This window comes from Chelonia mydas, chromosome 12 (genome assembly GCF_015237465.2).
Source record: "Chelonia mydas isolate rCheMyd1 chromosome 12, rCheMyd1.pri.v2, whole genome shotgun sequence".
Taxonomy (NCBI): Eukaryota; Metazoa; Chordata; order Testudines; family Cheloniidae; genus Chelonia; species Chelonia mydas.
Window position 1 is genome coordinate 25,410,174 of NC_051252.2, and position 17,385 is coordinate 25,427,558.

Genomic DNA, 17,385 nt, shown 5'->3' on the forward strand with positions numbered 1-17,385 from the left:
ACAGGCCAGATAGCTGTGTGGGAGGTGTGGATGTGAACGTGCACATAGATCAGCCAGCATTTGGACAGAGTCTGCCTCAAGTGCAACCATTTTGCAGGACAATGCAGGCAAAAGAAAACAGTAAACAAAGTAGAGTTGGATGGGAACCCAAAGGTTTTGTTTCTTGGGAAAATCTGTGAATTCAATTTTTTTCCCCCAATCTGAAATGGAACGCAACCAAAAATTTTTAAATTCCCCATCAAACAAAATTCTGAAAAACAACTCATTTTGGGTCGATCAAAACATGCTGTTAAATTCAAAATGTTTCATTCCAATTTTGATTTTTTTACTCACTTTTATCATAACAGAAAAGTTATAATGGAAGTGAGTAAAATGGAAAATCAAAACATCCTGTTCCAAAAAAGCTGAAATGGAACGTTTCACCTTTATCAGAACACTCATTTTAGTTTTTCTTTTTAGACAAAATGTTGTTGAAATTCATACATTTCCAAAAAATGTTTTGTTTTGACAAATTTGCGTTTTCCCATGGAAAAATGTTCCATCAGAAAGTTTCCAACCAGGTCTAAAATGCAGTGAAGATATCCAGTTCTGGCTTCACTGATTTGGGGGGGGGGGGGGATGGATGTTGTTTCTAGGGACCAATTATCAGAGCCCTGGTAGATGAGGAGAGATGATTGTAGCACTGCTAGCTAGGCAAAGTATGGATAATGGCTGCCCAGATTCTAGTAAATTCAGCTGCACTGAGTCCAAAACAGAGACTGAAAGTGAACTTCTGAATTTCAGCCCAAAGGAGACGAATCAAATTTGGAAGCAGCTTGGCGTGAAGCTGATTCAGAGAAAAATTTCCTCTGTCTCATGAAGAGGGACAGATGGTAGCAGAAAGAAAAGGAACATCTTCTTGAATGTATTCCTGTTGTTTCAGAAGGAACTAGACACAGAGGGACTAGAGATCATCCACCTGATAGACTCCAGATGTACAGAAGGAGATGCTCCTGTATGAGATGGTGACCAATAAAGAATTCTTCAAAGCTGCCAGAACTAGCACCAGACTTGCAGTACTGTTTCTAACCACACATTTTGGTGTGCAACAATATGCCAATTCCAGAACTAGGTGCAGTATTACTGTAAAGAAGAGACCAAGTGTGGTGACTTGTAGCAGATTCAGCCAGAGCCTTCACAAAGACAAATGTTTAAGTTTAATTAGGTATGGCTGAATGGAACAGCTGTTGTTGTGTTATGATGTGGGCGTGGCTGCAGAGATCAAACAAAAGTCATGCTCCATTTCGGAAGCCAGGGTGCTCTGGATTGCAGGAGCTGTAGCCTGCACCAGGCTCTGGCTGTGTTATGGTCCTCTAATGTGTGTGTGGGGGGGGTTGTTTTTGTTTTTTTAAAATAGTTAAATACAAATTCTCTATGCCTAAAAAAGAACCACAACACAGTGGTGATAGGCTTGTGCAGTACGCCTAGTCACGGCCAGCTACGGGAAGAGCAGGCCCAAGGAGGAAGGTAGTGCCATGGGGCCCCATTTTATGTGTGTTTAGGTCCTTGGATTCTTTAATCTCACCCTGAATCAACCAGCAAAAAGACATACACTAGTCCTGTTTGATTTCAGACCTTGATTGCTTTTCCTTCCTACCTCCTGACCCGCTAGTGTAATTGCCACCTTTTTACACACATGCTCACCTTCACTTATGCCCACTTACCAACATGTGACTTATATCACCATCCACCTCACTGCTGACTTTGGCACTAGGAGGGGGCCGGTGGGTGTGTGTTGATTTAGCTGGCATTGTCCAGACTAATAGCTAAATGAATACTTTAGCTGATGCTTGGTGTGTAGGTGATCTACAAAGGGTTAATATTTTCCAGCAGCAGAGACACATGCCAAAAAATATACACATGATTGTGCATATATCAGGCCCTGATATGTTTTCATCTAAACAAACCTTATTATTAATTAGTAACTTTAACTGGGATAGAGTCCACTGTCTCTTCTAAAGCACTCTGGGAATCTGAATTACTTACCATATTCTAGCAGATCCTGACCACAGAACCTCTTTCCTTGGAGATGCTGACAAGGGAGAGGCAGGTTCAGATACAATCAGAAGTGAATGACCAGAAGATCTTATGTTTTCTGGTATATAACATTGTGATTGAGACCATCTGAGTCTCAGTGCAAGAAGGGGCATCTCTTAGAACAGGAATGCTCCAAACACACTTTCTTCCCGAGGGGTGGGTAGGCTGCCCCCACTTCTCCCCACTTAACACAGTGACGTGACTGCCTCATTGTACTTCTACTCAGCACAAATGGAACATGGCAGCTGTCCACGTACAATCATTTGTGACATTTCTTTCTGTGTTTGTTTCTGCTGCTTTCATTTTTTATGAACATCACACAGCATTTATAAACAGCCAGGTTATTTATAACTCCTCCTATTCCTGCTAAATTTAGTGTCATGACTAGAAATTATATGTTTATTAATTGGTGCTTTTGAGTCAATGAGCAGTGTCTCTTCAACTCAAGAATACTCACAGACACCGAACATTACCATAGGAGCAAATGAATTAGTGAGTGAAGGAAGGAGATGATGAATGGTTGAATATTCACTTATGGTTTGTGTTTGTTTCATATTTAAATTTAGTAAATTGCACCATCGCCCATCCCTCTCTTTGGGCCAGAGTGGGTCTTTCCCTTGCACAGGTGTGCAGTGAGCAGGGGCCTTCCCCTCCACTTGTTGGGCCTGCATAAAGGTCTGGCACAACAGCAGTTCTTGTATTCAAGGGAGCCCTGGTGCTGCCGTCTCTATACTCTCCTGCTGGGATGGGGAGCAGGCAGAATCTTCCACTAGTCCATAGAGGTGGGGAAGTATGCAGCAGTTCCCTGGGGAAAGAACATCCACACCACAAAAAACACCCTAATAGTGACTGGGTGTCTCAGCATAGTTGTCAAAGGCTGAGCGGGTTGAGAGAATTAACTACTCTCTTATGCTTAGAGGCAGTTACATACTGCAACCATGCCCTTGAAATATGTGGGGCCATGAAGGAGGCCTGCGCTGTACCTGCCCTGTGAGTAAGCAGAGTAATTCAGTGTCCAGACACCTTGAATGGCAAAAAGTTCATGTGAAAATTTTGATGGCATTTACAATAGATGCTTCTGATGGCTCAGTGTTATCCTGACTCTCACACTCAGGTTTACTCCTTAATTACTGTCTTTTGGCCCTTATTATTAATTGTTCTATAATAATCACGCTAATTTAACATAAATGTATCAAACCCTGCTCTGCCTCCTGCAAATACATGTTTATGTGCATATATTATCACAACTAGTTGCTGTACTGTGTGCCCAAATCAAGATGGATCAGAAGCTGGGTTGCTTCACCCCAGCCTTCATCTTACCTTTAACTCGCTATCCTTTAATAAAGAGCAGTTCCGATTTCTAATGCAGCCAGCTCTGTCAGAACAAGGCTTTCTCACTGCAAGCTGCATGTTGCGACAAGGCTGACGTGGCTGTGAAGTGGTAAAAGAAGATGCTGTTCAATAAATATTCTGTTTTGTTCTCAGTTTCCTCCACAGTGTAGAAACTAAAGCTCCTCCAAGACAAAACACAGATGGGATGAGACTAGAACAAAGCAGAACCAAATCAGCATTCCCTTCCCCTCCCCTGCATATCTTCGATTCCACAGTAGCCCCTCTTGGTGAATATGCCTTGACATGAACTTTGTGGCTCCTCTTTTTAGAGGTAAATGTAGCTGGCTGGGTGTGGCTCGGACATGAGAGAAATTCCGTGGAGCCCTGCTCCATGGTGCCAAAACCCCTTGCTGGAGAATAAGGACTGTCTCAAGGGAAGTGGAGTCATACAGCTAAAGACCAGGAGGACATGTCCCTTTCTGGATTTTGCAATGAATCATGGGATATTCCTGTGGTTGGAAGCCCATCTCCTACACAATACTGCCAACTCTTCCCCCTTCCCTTGACTAGATAATGCATCAGGAACTTACAGGGTTCAAGGCCTAACCATAGGTGCCAACACCATGGGTGCTCCACGGAAAATTTTTTGTGGCTTCTTAGCACCCATCAGCAGCCAAACTCCCCTCCTCCTTCCCAGCACGCCCAGATCAGGTGTTCAGGGGCTGGGGCATGATGGGGTGTGTGTGTGTGGGAAAGAAGTGGGGGCTTGGAAGAAAGGGTGGAGTGGATGTGAGGCCTGGGGCAGGAGCAGGAAGAGATAGGGTGGGGGGAGCTTGGAGGAAGGGGAGGAATGGGGGCAGGGCTGGGACGGACGGGGGGTTGAGTAGTCCCCCAGGTAGAGAGAAAGTCTGCATCTATGGGCCTATCTGTACCCTCCCTATGGGCTCGTCTGTGTGAGAGCATGGTATTAGTGCTACCAGTTATCACACACTGTGTGAGGATTTTCTGAACATCAAACCATTACGATGGTAGTATCAATACAAAACAAAAATCCCTCTTGCAAGCAGAAAAAAAAATCCAGTGTACATGCACTTCAGCCAGTGACACTGTTTGGCTTGTTCAGTTATGGAATCCCATGTTGACCTCTGTTAGAACCAGCATGGAAAAATGCTGTCAGTCGTGTACTTTATTTTATGGTTTCTGAAAAGACCAGCAATGTGCTAACTGCACTGCAGTCTCCTGAACACAAATGGTTCTGCTGGCCTACTGAGCTGGTGAGCCAAGAAGCCAGTGAATTCGGATAGGTTGGGGTGAGGTTATCATTTTGTGTCAAATGAACATGCCTTTCCTAAAACAACAAACACGACAGAAACAACTCCTAACTCCTTGCAACCATCTATTTGTTTTGTGATTCCAAAGAAAACTACACAGTTGATATTCTGCTACACTGCGCCATTGCTGCCTGATGCTCTGCTTTATGTTATGCTGCAATTTGTTGCTTCTGTATACCTCTATTTTTCCGCTGAGCCTTTCCTGATCTTTTGAATTATCAGCACTGTATCTGTTTCCTTAAGCTAAGACATTTTTGATGAATATTACATGGGTTGTATTAAAAAAGGAAAACAGAATTAAAACAGAAAAGAACACATTTATAATGTAGACAAGGATTCCCCCACCCCCCATATTTTCATTGTTTTTCATTAAGGATTGCTGTTGTTTTATTTCTTCCATGACAACCTCTGTAGTAGTTTTAGTTTATAATGAAATATGGTATCGGTTCTGATTTTTCTTCTTACTTTGGTTTATATTCCGCCAAACCTGTGAACACCAACTAACATTTCTTAGATTTTTTTTTTAGTTTGGTTTTATCCCAATGGCATCTCCTTTTCCCAGTCTGCGGAGGTTAAGGGGTTTAACCTGCTTCTCTAATTTATTCATTTCCATCACCAGATTAGCCTTATGTCCTTCCCTTTAGCTTTCAAGTTCTATAGTGTGTTTTCAAAAAGAGATTGAGTAGACTACTTTGCATATGCTCTTGTCAGCAAAGCTAGCTTGGACAGAAAACATGGGGAGTCCAAACAAAACTTGTGCGTGAATTCAAAATTTGTATCTCCATCCGATCTGCGATCCGCAAGAATGGGCCACGGACATCCACAGATTTGCAGGGCTCTACTTGTGGGAATTGGGCTCAGCAGTTAACCTCCCTTTCTTTTATTAAAGTAATGAGTCCTCCCTTTGTATTTCATTGACTACCTCCAATTCCATATTTCCATCCATAAACCCCTTTCTAGCCAGAATTAGATTTTTCTGGAGCAATGTACTAATCCAAAACAACTAGCTCACTGACAAGCTCAAGATGCAAATTTCATCACCTTGGCACTAACCCATTGGTCCCAAGAAGCAGAAATGCATCCTAGTGCTCCTGCCACTGAGCCAACAATTTCAGCCTGAGATAAAGAGAGAGAGAACAACATTCATCTTCCCCTGCTAAATGCAAATAAGAAAGTTCCGTCTCCTTTGCCAGTCTTGCTGCCCTGAGTCAGTGCGATAATTTACACTTTAGTGACGCTTATAAAAATCTTGCCAACACAGCTGATTACTACAAACAGTTCTGACATTTTTCCTTTGTGAAAAAATCGCTAGAATGGCTGAATGCATCCGACGAAGTGAGCTGTAGCTCACGAAAGCTTATGCTCAAATAAATTTGTTAGTCTCTAAGGTGCCACAAGTACTCCTTTTCTGTTTGTTCACAGTAAATGCAAAGGGCTAGATTTTCAGAAGTCTTCTGCACCCACAGCTGAGGTCAGATTTTCAAAAGAGCTCAGTTCCTGTTTGGTGTTTAAATGAAGTGGTCAGATTTTTAAAAGTGCCCAACAGTCAGTTGAACAATGAGAGCTTCTGGATGTCCAGTTTATTTACACTGCTTACGCATGCCACTCAGTACATGTGCACCTTTGTTCCCTTCCCCTCCATGCTGCAGGCAGCAGAACAGGGAAGGAATGTTTGATCCAGGGTTTTGCTTCCCTTCAAGATAGATTAATTCTTTTTGTTCAACTATAAACTGTATTTACTAGTTCTGGTGAATTGCTATTGCTCATGATCATGACGGGCGCTAGCATTGGCTAGTCTCACACATACACAGGTTTTTTTCAAGGTTGTCCATATCTGCCAATGCACCTTATCCTGCCCTGCTTTTTAACTACTGCCTTCTCTCTGGAGCAGAGACTAGCAGTTTTGAACATTTCTCTGTGTCCATATCACTATGTTACCAGAGCTCTTCCACATGGGACTCAACTGAAACCACATAAAAAATTTCAGTCATGACCTAAGGCAAATCTGAACTTAGATTTTTAAAGAAACCTTTGTGTCCCCTAGCCCCTTTGTATTTTTTAAATTTGCTCTCCTAGCCATTTTTCATCTCGTCTCCAATTACCTTGTGTTTAGAGTTTCCTTGGGGTATGCTGGACCTAGCCTCTTGAGGGCTACATGTAGGAAACTTCAAGGGCCTCCCTGCTTTATGTTTGTAATTGCAAGGTAAGCCAGGAAAATGTGCCCAAACTTGGAAATACTATTGTGTAGAGCTGTATGTTGTGGCAAAAAAATTGCGATCCCAGCAGCTGTCAGTGGCTTGCAAGGTTCACCGACGAGTACGGTGAAAGCACAGGGCTAGGAGTCAGGAGTTTCTGATCTGTATGAAGCCACTCATTTCCTGTGACTTTAGACAAGGTACTTAGGCCTCAGTTCAGGAGAGCACTTAAGCCTACAGAGAGACATTAAAGGCCCGTTGTTGAATTCAGTACTAACAATGACATTGAGGGAGCTGGAAATATGGTAAAACAGTTAAAACGTAAGCATAATTACAGTTTCTATCCTAAAAGGGTATCAAGAGAAGAATGGGAAAAACACATACATTTAAACTGTTACAAGTCAGCACTGTTTTGCTAAGTGGTGGTATTTTCAAAGGAATTTATGGTTAACTCTTGAGCAAAGATTATACATCTGATTTCCTTTAACAGCAAGGGAAATATTAGCTTATTTTCTCAACTGGAACAAATCCATGCCTTGCTTTTCAGGGCAGTTTCTCTTGAGTACATGGAATACGAAGGCTTTTGTTCAGACTTAACAGTAGTTCTACTTGTAGTGTGTGAGGATTTAACAGCAGAAAATTGCTATAGAGTAAAATACAAAAAGAGAGACAGAGAACCTACTTGTTCATAGAGGGATTCAGGTTGATTGATACAGGAAGCTAGAGAAAGTATATTCGTAGCAGAATGCACTTAAATAATTCACATTCTGTCCCAACAGGCCAAATTTCATGGTAGTTGTGCAGATTAAATTAAAACCCTGTATTTAGTGCTAAAACTACACTACTCCAGAGTATGCTAGGGAAGGAGATCTGTTACTTCTCTGAAAGGAGAACTGTTATATTGTGAAGTCCAGTTGAGCTGCAAGGATTTCTGACCCTGCAAGATGGAATGATTTTTGTGTATGTGTGTGTAATTATTATTAAAACGAACTTTCTATAGAATGGGTGGGATTGTTCTGCTCCCTGAATATATCTGACCATACCCAGTTTTCTGTAATATAAGGCACTGCTGTGGACGCACACATGTAACTACTCACATTCCCCCCATGACTACTGTGATCCATGCAATACACAGTACTGAGATTACAGGATTCATGTTGAATATATAGGCCAGTATTATGAGTACTGTGGTAGCACTTGGGAGTCCCTGTCATGGACCAGAACCCCATTGTGCAAGGCGCTGTATGAGCACAGAACAAAAAGAAAAATGTGTCCCAAAGAATTCACCCTAAGAAACTGTGGTTCCTGGTAAGAGTAAGCATGGGCATCCTGCCACAGCAAGTCTTAAAGATGTCTTGGTATCCACTGAGAACAGTTTGAGCCCCCTTAATCCTCCAGGATGGAGCTATATGCTGAGTATATGATAGCAACCTCTCCTAGAATAAATCTATACAATTTCCTGCCTGTAAGTCTGCTCTGACTCTAGACAGATACCTTGAAAGATGAACTTGGGGACTCAACCTTTCTCAATCCCACTACTGATAATTTCCCAGATCCTTCCCCACCTATTGTGGAAACCCCCTAAGCTTCCCAAAGACAAATTTCCTGATTCCCTTCCAGGCTAACAAAGCCCTGCATCTATTACTGGCAAGCTACCTTAGTCACCCCCGCTGCCTAACCCTTCCATAACCCCTCAAAGAACATGGTGCTATGTGGGCTACATCTGCATGTCATTATTCACAAGAGCTCTGCTGAAATCTGGGCTCAGTTCTGCCCCTAACGGAATACACAAATACAGGGAGAGACTGCAGCTCTGCCATTCACTTTTATGTATACAACAAGAATGCTGGCCAGCAGCTGGTACATTCCCTACTGAAATACATGAGTGATGGGCACCTTCTAAATACTATGGCCTGATTCTCCACTGTGTTACATCCATATAACTCCACTGATTTCAATGGTATTACACCAAGGTAAAACAAGTATAACAGGATGGAGAATCAGGCCCCATGTCACTTTCTATCTAAACAGTGACAGAGAGAGAGTGTGCCCGCACTGTCAACCATGCCTTCTCTCTCCTCTAATCTCCTTCACAACTTTTATGAAATATAATATCTTGGACTTTTAGAGGAGCAAGCTCTAATACTGTTAGGGCCCATACAACTGCAGTTTTAAACACACTTACTCATGCTTTTCGTGGTAATCACAGCTCAATGAAACATTAAAATTGAAACCAATCCACTGAATCAAACTGAAATGAACAACTAAAAACTTATTGAGTAAAAGCAAACCAAAGGCAATAGCTTTTTAATCTCTCAGCTCTCCCCTGGCCAAATCCTAAAGTCTTGGCTCAATCCTTATTAAGGCAAAGCTGCCACTGATCTTAGTGAGAGTTTTGTCTGAGCAAGAACTTTGGGATGTGGATCGTGATCCTGCAAGGTCCTGCTCAATGCCTTCCTCAGCCAGTAGCTTCAGTGGAAGTTGAGGAGCCTCATCACCTTTCAGGATTGGGCCCTGAGCCCCAGCATCTGCTATCGCAGACCAATGCCTCCTCTGTACTTTCATTATTACATCACTCTCTTCCTTTGGCCTGTCTCACACACGCACTTCATCCAAAGCATAAATTTATATTCTACCCTCCTCAGAGATGTCCTGGGGTGTTTTGCACAAAAGATTGAGGATACAATGTGATCTTTAGTCTCTTGGTAAAGGACATTTGTCCTTTTCATGACTGTTAGTGCTAGCTACATGTGACAGGGTATTTGGTGTCTTAAGAGGGGATCTGGGTATTTATGCCCAAATACATGCACCTGAGAACTAGATGCTGGTTGCCAAGGACTACTAATGACTGAGAGCTGGAAGAGTCTCAGCTGCACCAAGTTAACATTTATCAAGGCAAGAGGAAACTTTATAAAGGTAGAGCAGAAGCCTAATTGAGTGAGTGGGGATGAAGAGTGTGAGTACTGTCTCAGTGTTGATGCTGCAGATGGTGGTGGATGATAACCTGAGGTATGTCATTGGCTTTTTTTGGGGGGCTCTGGTTCTTTCTCCCAAATTTGTGTAAGGAAAGAAATTAATCAATATTTTTCTTTCCCTGATGGACTGGAAGACCTATTGTTAATTATAAAGTGACCCAGCTGTTGAGACCCTTTGTGTATTGACAAAAACAGACAGCAGTAAAACATGAGTTAACAGGGTAGGCAACTGTGGCTTTATAGCAAAAGTACTCACCTACACATTCCTTCATTTTACCTTTGTAGTAGGTCAGGGCCTCACCATTTTATGTAGATAACACAGCTTTTTGCAAAATTGTCTTAATAAAATGTAGGGGTGGCAAGTACTAATCATAGTTTTGTCATGACAACAAAACTGGGAAGCCAGTGCCTCGTCTGCCCCTCTGAAGTATAGAGAAGTGTGGGAGGTGAATGTAAGCCCCATCTAACTCAAGGAGTGGTTATTTCCCCAGTTGTCTTTTAAATACTCTAGTCTCCTTTTAATGTCAGTGGAGAAGTGATTTTTTTCTTTCTTTTTTTTTTTTATTAAAACCCCAGCCCCATAGTGGGCATGTTGCTTTTGAATATGAATGTTTTTTAAAATGCATGTACTGTATGGTTGCTTACAAGGAAACCCTACAACTGTCATCTGCTGTTATTACAGAATGATCAACATGGCTTTTTTTTCCTAATTCAAAAAGCCTTGTATCTGGCTGCCCAGTAGTGATACAAATGGACTTGTAGCTAAGGCTGGAGAGATCTAACACATCCCATATGTGACAAACATCCCTACTATTTCTTCCTATACCACCAGCTTTGCTTGCAGCTATTTTCTTGGCACCACTGTTCATTCATCCTTGTGCCTCCTGCTCTTAAAGGGTTTTTTTGATGCTGAACTTATTTTGTTAACCTTTGCTGCTCTCTAAGTGTCTGTCTCCTGCTCTGAATCCTCTACCTACAGCTGATCAGATTTTTCTTAATATTCTTTTGCACTAGCAAGCTGGATTGAGAATTAAACACTTGCCCTTCTATTTCATCTTCTGTTTCTAACCAGAACTGTTTGTTTAAATGCTTCTTGTTAGTAGCCACCCTCCTCATTTCCCCAGCTCAGGTGGTTGGGGTTGGCGCCATGTCCTCAGGCAACAGAACAAATGCTCACTACTGTGAATACAGAATGATCTTCAAAAACCAGAAATTGTGGCCTGGATAAAAAAGCAGGGGCATACAAACAAGAATTTGGGTGCTTTTTTTCTTATGGGTGGGAAAAGGAACAGCATATTGGGCCATATCTTGCGGTACTGAGCAGCAACATGTCACACTGATGCAAAGAGAAATTGTACATGATGAGAACACATGGGGATTTGACCCAGGAATGCTAGAGTCAAAAAGACCATTTGGGCTATCCAGTGTGACTGCTCAGTATGTAATTCCTGCTAAAATATCTTCTAATGTGTTTTTAGATACATGTAGTAATGGTGCCATATCAACCTCCCTTTGGAATCTACTCCTCTGTCTAATGTCTCTTCTAGCAATTAGGAACTTCCCCTGGTATTTAACTTAAACTCTTCCTTAGCTCCTCCCATTTTTCCTGACCCTTCCATTTTTGAGTCTTTCACTATTTGCATATTTGAAGTACCATAGCTTTTCCTGTTCTAAATGGGTCTCTCAGGTACTTAACACATTGTAGTAACTATTGGTAAAGGTACTCTCTCTGATGGACACCACTATATCTGGTTTTATAAAGATAAAAACAAAAGTTCTCTCCTCCCTCCCCTTTTCAGTCACTGACTGAATTGAGAGTATTAGGTGACATTAATGACACTCTGGGCAGGAGTGTTTTGTGTTCCATCCACTTTCATTGGTCTGCTTCAGGGATTGATGCGCTGTCAGTGTTTTAACAGGCTCTCCACAATTTTCTTTTAGCCTGGGATAAATCTTCACATCCCTAGGGTGTGACTGCATAGACAGGAGAACTAATGGGCTGGGGAATCTATTTTAAAGAAAAATGCTTTTGCCTTCTTTGTTGGTTATGGTTTGAGAAAGTACTGGGCAAACAAACTTGTATTAAGTTTATTAGTTGGAAATGTGTATGCTTTGTTCCTGGAAGTTGCACTAAGAATACTGAACTTAACAAACTGTTAAACTTGTATAATTTGAAGTGAGGTGCCTTTATTTGTATAAAGGCCTTGTATTTATGCTGTCTGTGAACAGTTTATCCCAAATGGCGGGTATCTTTAAAACAAACTGGTCCATTCTAAAGGCAAAAGAGAGGTGCTCCTGTGAAGTATTTTTAGGAGCCCTTGTGGTAAGACCTATTTGGTAGGGATGACTTAGGGGTGGGTGTGTGTGAATTCTGATTTCCCTTAGAGGCAGAGAAACCACTCCCCTTTAGTTTGGTAGTGGTAATTCAGTGATTCTCAAACTCTGGGTTGTGATCCCATTTTAATGGGGTTGCCAGGGCCAACATTAGATTTGCTGGGACCGACGGCTGAGGTGGAAGCCTGAGCTTCACCCCCAACCTGGGGTGGCAGGGCTCCGGCTCTGGCCCATTGTCCCCATGTTGGATCATATTAAAGAAGTTCTGTATTAAAATCACAAATGAGTTTGATTCCCCATAGTTTAAATTCCAGGGTATTACTAATTAAGAGGTCTCTTGGTTTTTGGTACTGTTTCTCTCCCTCTGTGTGTGAAACTTGCAAGCTGCTAATTGTGTTAGTACATTCTAAGACGGAGTCTGTTCTCAAAGCAATTCACAGAGACTCAAAGCAATACTCTAACAACAGAAACAGCACCCAGAGACTCCCCGCCCTTTTGTTGTATTAACAATTGTGATTAAAATAGAGATAGAGTATGTATGTGGATGGATGCTTGGTGTGGATAATAACTGAATGATCAGGGAGGTGCCAGCCTAAGAATCCAGTGTCCATCGGCTGAAGAAGGCGTCAAGTGGAAATAACCAGAGGACCCCCGGAGGGCAGACTGGAATCCACCCAACAGCCTCAAGAATGGGAGAACCAAAGAACAAGATAACATCTTGGAGCCGTCAGGAATGTGCCATCTGCTGATTGATTCAGCAACAGCATGATGCAGCAATTCCCATAGACTGGCATAGGAAGAAATTCCTATAAAAATAGACTCTAAAAAGTGAGAACTTCGGGGTCTGATTTTGCAAACCAACTTCCAGGAGCATCAGATGAGCATCTGACAAGGCCCTGCTCCCTCCTCATGTCCAGGCCACCTGGCCAGTGGCTTGGCATGAGCAACTCTAAGGCTGGTAACTATGATAACAACTTTGCAGAACCTGTGTGTGTGTGTGTGTGTGTATGAATGAATGTGTGAATAAAGATGAGATTGAATGGAATGTTACAGCTGTAACTAACTGCTTACTATGATTCTTTCTGTATTCACAATAAATGTGGTGTTTTGCCTTTTTCCCTTTAATAAGATCCTGCTGGTTTTTATTTTATTGGCACAACACCCACACCCAGGGTCATGTAGAATTTTGTTGTCAGAAATGGGTCACTCTTCAATGACTCTTGAAAACTCTGAGCTAGGCTCTCACATAATATTGTATAGTATCTACGACTACTTGGCTGAATTTTTTTCTCCTCCAAAGGTGCTCAGCCCCTCTGGATAGCTATGTATAGCTGCATTATATGAAAACAATTGTTCAAATGGCTGATAAAATTGCCTCTTGAGAAACTACCGAGTACCTGCATTCCTTGTCCTGAATGCAGTAACATATTAAAAAGTGCAGTCTGCTGACTTCCACCAACTGGCAGATTTATTTTTTTCATTCAGTTGTAAACATTTTCAGCCTGGTTGGGACATAAGTTAGAAAACAATCACTGCCTCACTCTGGATATGTCAATGAATGAGTGGAACATGTATGCCATTTAAGCACTGGTTTTATTCAACCTGTCTATCATGTAGAGTCCATGTTGTTCCAGTACCAGCTTTATTCATTGACATTCTCTCACTTATACCAGCTTCTAAGAAGGAAACTGGGGGAGAAGTGGAACAAAACCAAAATGAAAACAGTGGAACAAAATAACTCACTGGAGTGAGTAGCTATTAGTATGAAAGGGGTTTGGGGCTGATAGAAATTCCATAATAACAGTAAAATATAGAACACACCTGTGTGCTTTCTGACAGTTTCACCAGCTGCTTGGTAATGCAATTAATTGATTTATAATAAAAGTGCCCTGCTAATTACATGAAAAATAGCTGAATCTTCTGAGCGTTACTTGCACAAAAACTGACATCTGCTGTCTTGTTCCAGCTATGTACAACACATTTAATTTCTTCCTTCCTTTGGAAATAGGGATTCCACCATGGACAGCTCTTACTTTAACAGGTGCTTGTTACAGGGCAGAGAACCGGACGTTCCATTATGGCCAGAGCAACCTTTCTGGCATCTGTGTCCCTCTACTCTCCAAGAGGTTTGGAATAATTGTCTGGTATATGCATATAGTCACAGATCCACTGGCTGTACGTTCCTCAACACACCTCTCGAGTCTCACTTGTCCAGCCTTCCAAGTCCAGCAAGGATGGAGTGTCCTCTCCATGTGATGTGGCTGCAATAGCCTGGGCAGTTGATATGGAGGCGCTGCTTTGCCCGTGAGTCGGCATCCCCCTCTTGACTTCACTGGTTTGGACCAAAGGAAGGACGGGAGTCGATACATTTGGAACCAGCTATGCTGCAGGAGTTGCCAGAGCAGTGGAGATCTTCCATCTGCCTGTCTTTCAGGGCTCCACTCCTAGATTGGGTCCTTCAGCTCTGGTTGATAACCAATCTGTCCTGTGTGGATGTAGTTGGCAAAACCACTGAGTGAATTTGCTCGTCTGCCTTTTGATCACATTTCCTCCATCAAGGGTTCCAGTACCCGCCTCAGGCACTCATCAGCCCAAAGCTGTTGGTGCTTCCTGAGGTTTCTGGGTTAATTAACCACCACCCACCACTCGGTGTTAGCCAGTACAGGTTGTACTGCTTACAATCATAGCAGTAGCAGGTTTTCAATTCTGTCCTGACCTAATGGTTTTGACCTTCCAACTAATGGTTGTATTAGGACAGGGGTTTCTAAAAGATCCTTCAATTACCTTAAATGCAAACCAGCTAGAAGTAGTTCAGCTATTTAGGTTCTACAGTGACCACCAACCTCACACTGGATGAAGACCTAGATGTTCGCATTGGAAAAGCTGCCACCACCTTTAGCAGACTAACTAAAAGAGCATGGAACAACTCAAAGCTGACCATCAAAACCAAAATGCTAGTGTACCAAGCTTGCGTCCTCAGCACTCTCATGTATGGTGGGGAAACATGGACAACTTATGCTCATCAGGAGTCAAGGTTGAACAGTTTCTACCTACGTTGCTTATGCTGCATACGCAACACCAAATGGCAGGATAAAGTAACCAATGCAAAGGTTCTTCAAAGGGCAAACTTACCAACTGTTACAGCCCTGTTCAAGCAAAGATGACTACACAGTCTGGGCCATCTCAGCAGGTTGGGAAACAGATGCATACCCAAGAACATGCTATACAGGGAGCTATCAGAGGGAACAAGAACAGGACATCCCAAGCTTTGAAGAAACATGCAAGTGAGATATAAAGGAATTTGGAATTGATCCTGACGAATGGGGAAATCTTGGCGCCATTTGTTACAGACACTTGCCATCGTCTTCATCAGGGTATCAAAATCCATAACAGAAGCTGGCTCCTGCAGCTTGAAGAGAAAAGAGCCCGGAGGAAGCAAGCAGCTCCCAACCAAGATCCATACACTTGCAATGACTGCCAAAAATCATGAAAATCTCATATTGGCCTAGTCAGTCACATGAGACATTGCAAACAATCTACATCATAGGCTGCAATTCCCCCTGTGTCTTGTGGATGAAAGGAGGCCAACAAAGCCTTCCAGCTAAGGTATTTGTGTGTCCACCTCTAACACAGTATCTGAGAGCTTCACAACCATTAATTAGTCTGTCCTCACACCACCTCTGTGGTAGGGAAGTGCTATTCTCCCCATCTGTAAAATGGGGATAATGAGGAACAGAGGCTAAATGACTTGACCAAGGTTAAATTGGAAGTCTGTTCAAGAGCAGGGACTTGAATCCAGATCTGATAAGTCCTAGACAATGGTTAAACCAATGGACCAACTTTTCTCCCAACAACTTTTTAGAGAGGTTCCTGTCTTCCATCCATGCTATAGTAGACTGAACATAATCCATGAGAGACAGAGGTGCAGGAAACTCTTTGGGATGTTCTTAACCTGCACACCTCCCCACAGTGCGAAGTTTGGACCTGCTGTACTCAAAGGTGTTACTAGAGCACAATTTGGTTTTGAGTATTTAAGTTTCTGAAATAAGGGGATATTTGCCCTTGTGCAGAGAGCTAACACCAGAGCTGTGGACACTGAAGTCCCATAAAGTAAGCCCTATTAGGGGTTAAGTGCTGTGCCAACCTTTTGCAGGCCCTCTGCAGAGGGGAGAATTTCAACCCAGAAGCACAAAAGCAGTGATTATAAAAACTAAATCACAAAGGAATGAATTTAAGCAAAGATGGAAATAGATTTACATTCACATCACGTTGCCATTTTTCTTTCTGTAAATTATGGAGGGCTGAAATCTTTCAGGGTTCAAAATCATGTTTGGTCCACTTTATGCAGAAACTCTTCACTTGACATCCCATAGACTCAGTGAATCTGGTAAAGGCTGAAATTCAATCTGTCCATTCAGAAGTCTCTCATCATGGTTTATGATCATTGTATCACAAAGGAAATTCACTTCCAAAATTATCTGCTTAAATTTTTCTCTTAAGGAATGCCATATGGCAAAACCTTAGACCACCTTAGACTTTTGTTTGGGGAGTAGAAAAAGGACAGCTTTTCTTTCTATCCAGTCAGCTCAACAAAACTACAGAACAAGTAACTAATAGGATCCACTGCAGACCAATAATGTGTGTTCTTAAATACATAGACTTGTGATGGAATTGTTGACTGTTGGTATCCAATGGTCTGAAAGGATAGATAATGCAGAGACCTATTCTCTATGGACTTTTGGTTTATCTACATTTGAACCCATCACTCCCTTGATGTAACAATCAAGCTTTTAATAGTCTCTCTTCTCTCCCCCCCACCCCTTTTTCAGTTATACTGCCTCCGAGGACCCCTTGCAGATCAACTCTGGCTCAGAAGGGAAGATATTAAGGCAGTCCTTGTCCTTTCAGGAAAGGGAACCTAGAAGGTCAAAACCCTCACCATGAAATCTCTCCTTATTTGTCTAACATGTAGCCATGGATCTGCTTCCTCCCCTTCCCCTCTCCCCAGAGAAAATGGCAATAAGACTTTTCTAGTGCTAGTTCTTGCTTCATCTAGCATTTTGCATATTATTACAGAGCGAAAAGACTATAGAAGATTCTACAACTGAACAGCCAGGACCAGATTATGAGCTGTTTGTGACA

At 42.2% G+C, this 17,385-nt stretch overlaps 1 protein-coding gene and 1 long non-coding RNA gene across 5 annotated transcripts in view; one reads left to right on the forward strand and one right to left on the reverse strand.

Moving 5' to 3' along the window:
• The window catches only part of LOC102942824 (brain expressed associated with NEDD4 1), a 109,673-nt gene that overhangs the window by 70,571 nt on the left and 21,717 nt on the right, over nucleotides 1-17,385 (reverse strand). The window lies entirely within an intron of this gene.
• LOC122462524 overlaps nucleotides 9,614-17,385 on the forward strand; it is a 172,370-nt gene continuing 164,598 nt past the window's right edge. For 2 of the 3 annotated variants that reach the window (XR_006285109.1, XR_006285111.1), the window contains exon 1: nucleotides 9,614-9,943. This is a non-coding gene — a long non-coding RNA (uncharacterized LOC122462524). The remainder of the gene's footprint in view (nucleotides 9,944-17,385) is intronic. The other variant, XR_006285110.1, reaches the window with a different exon arrangement.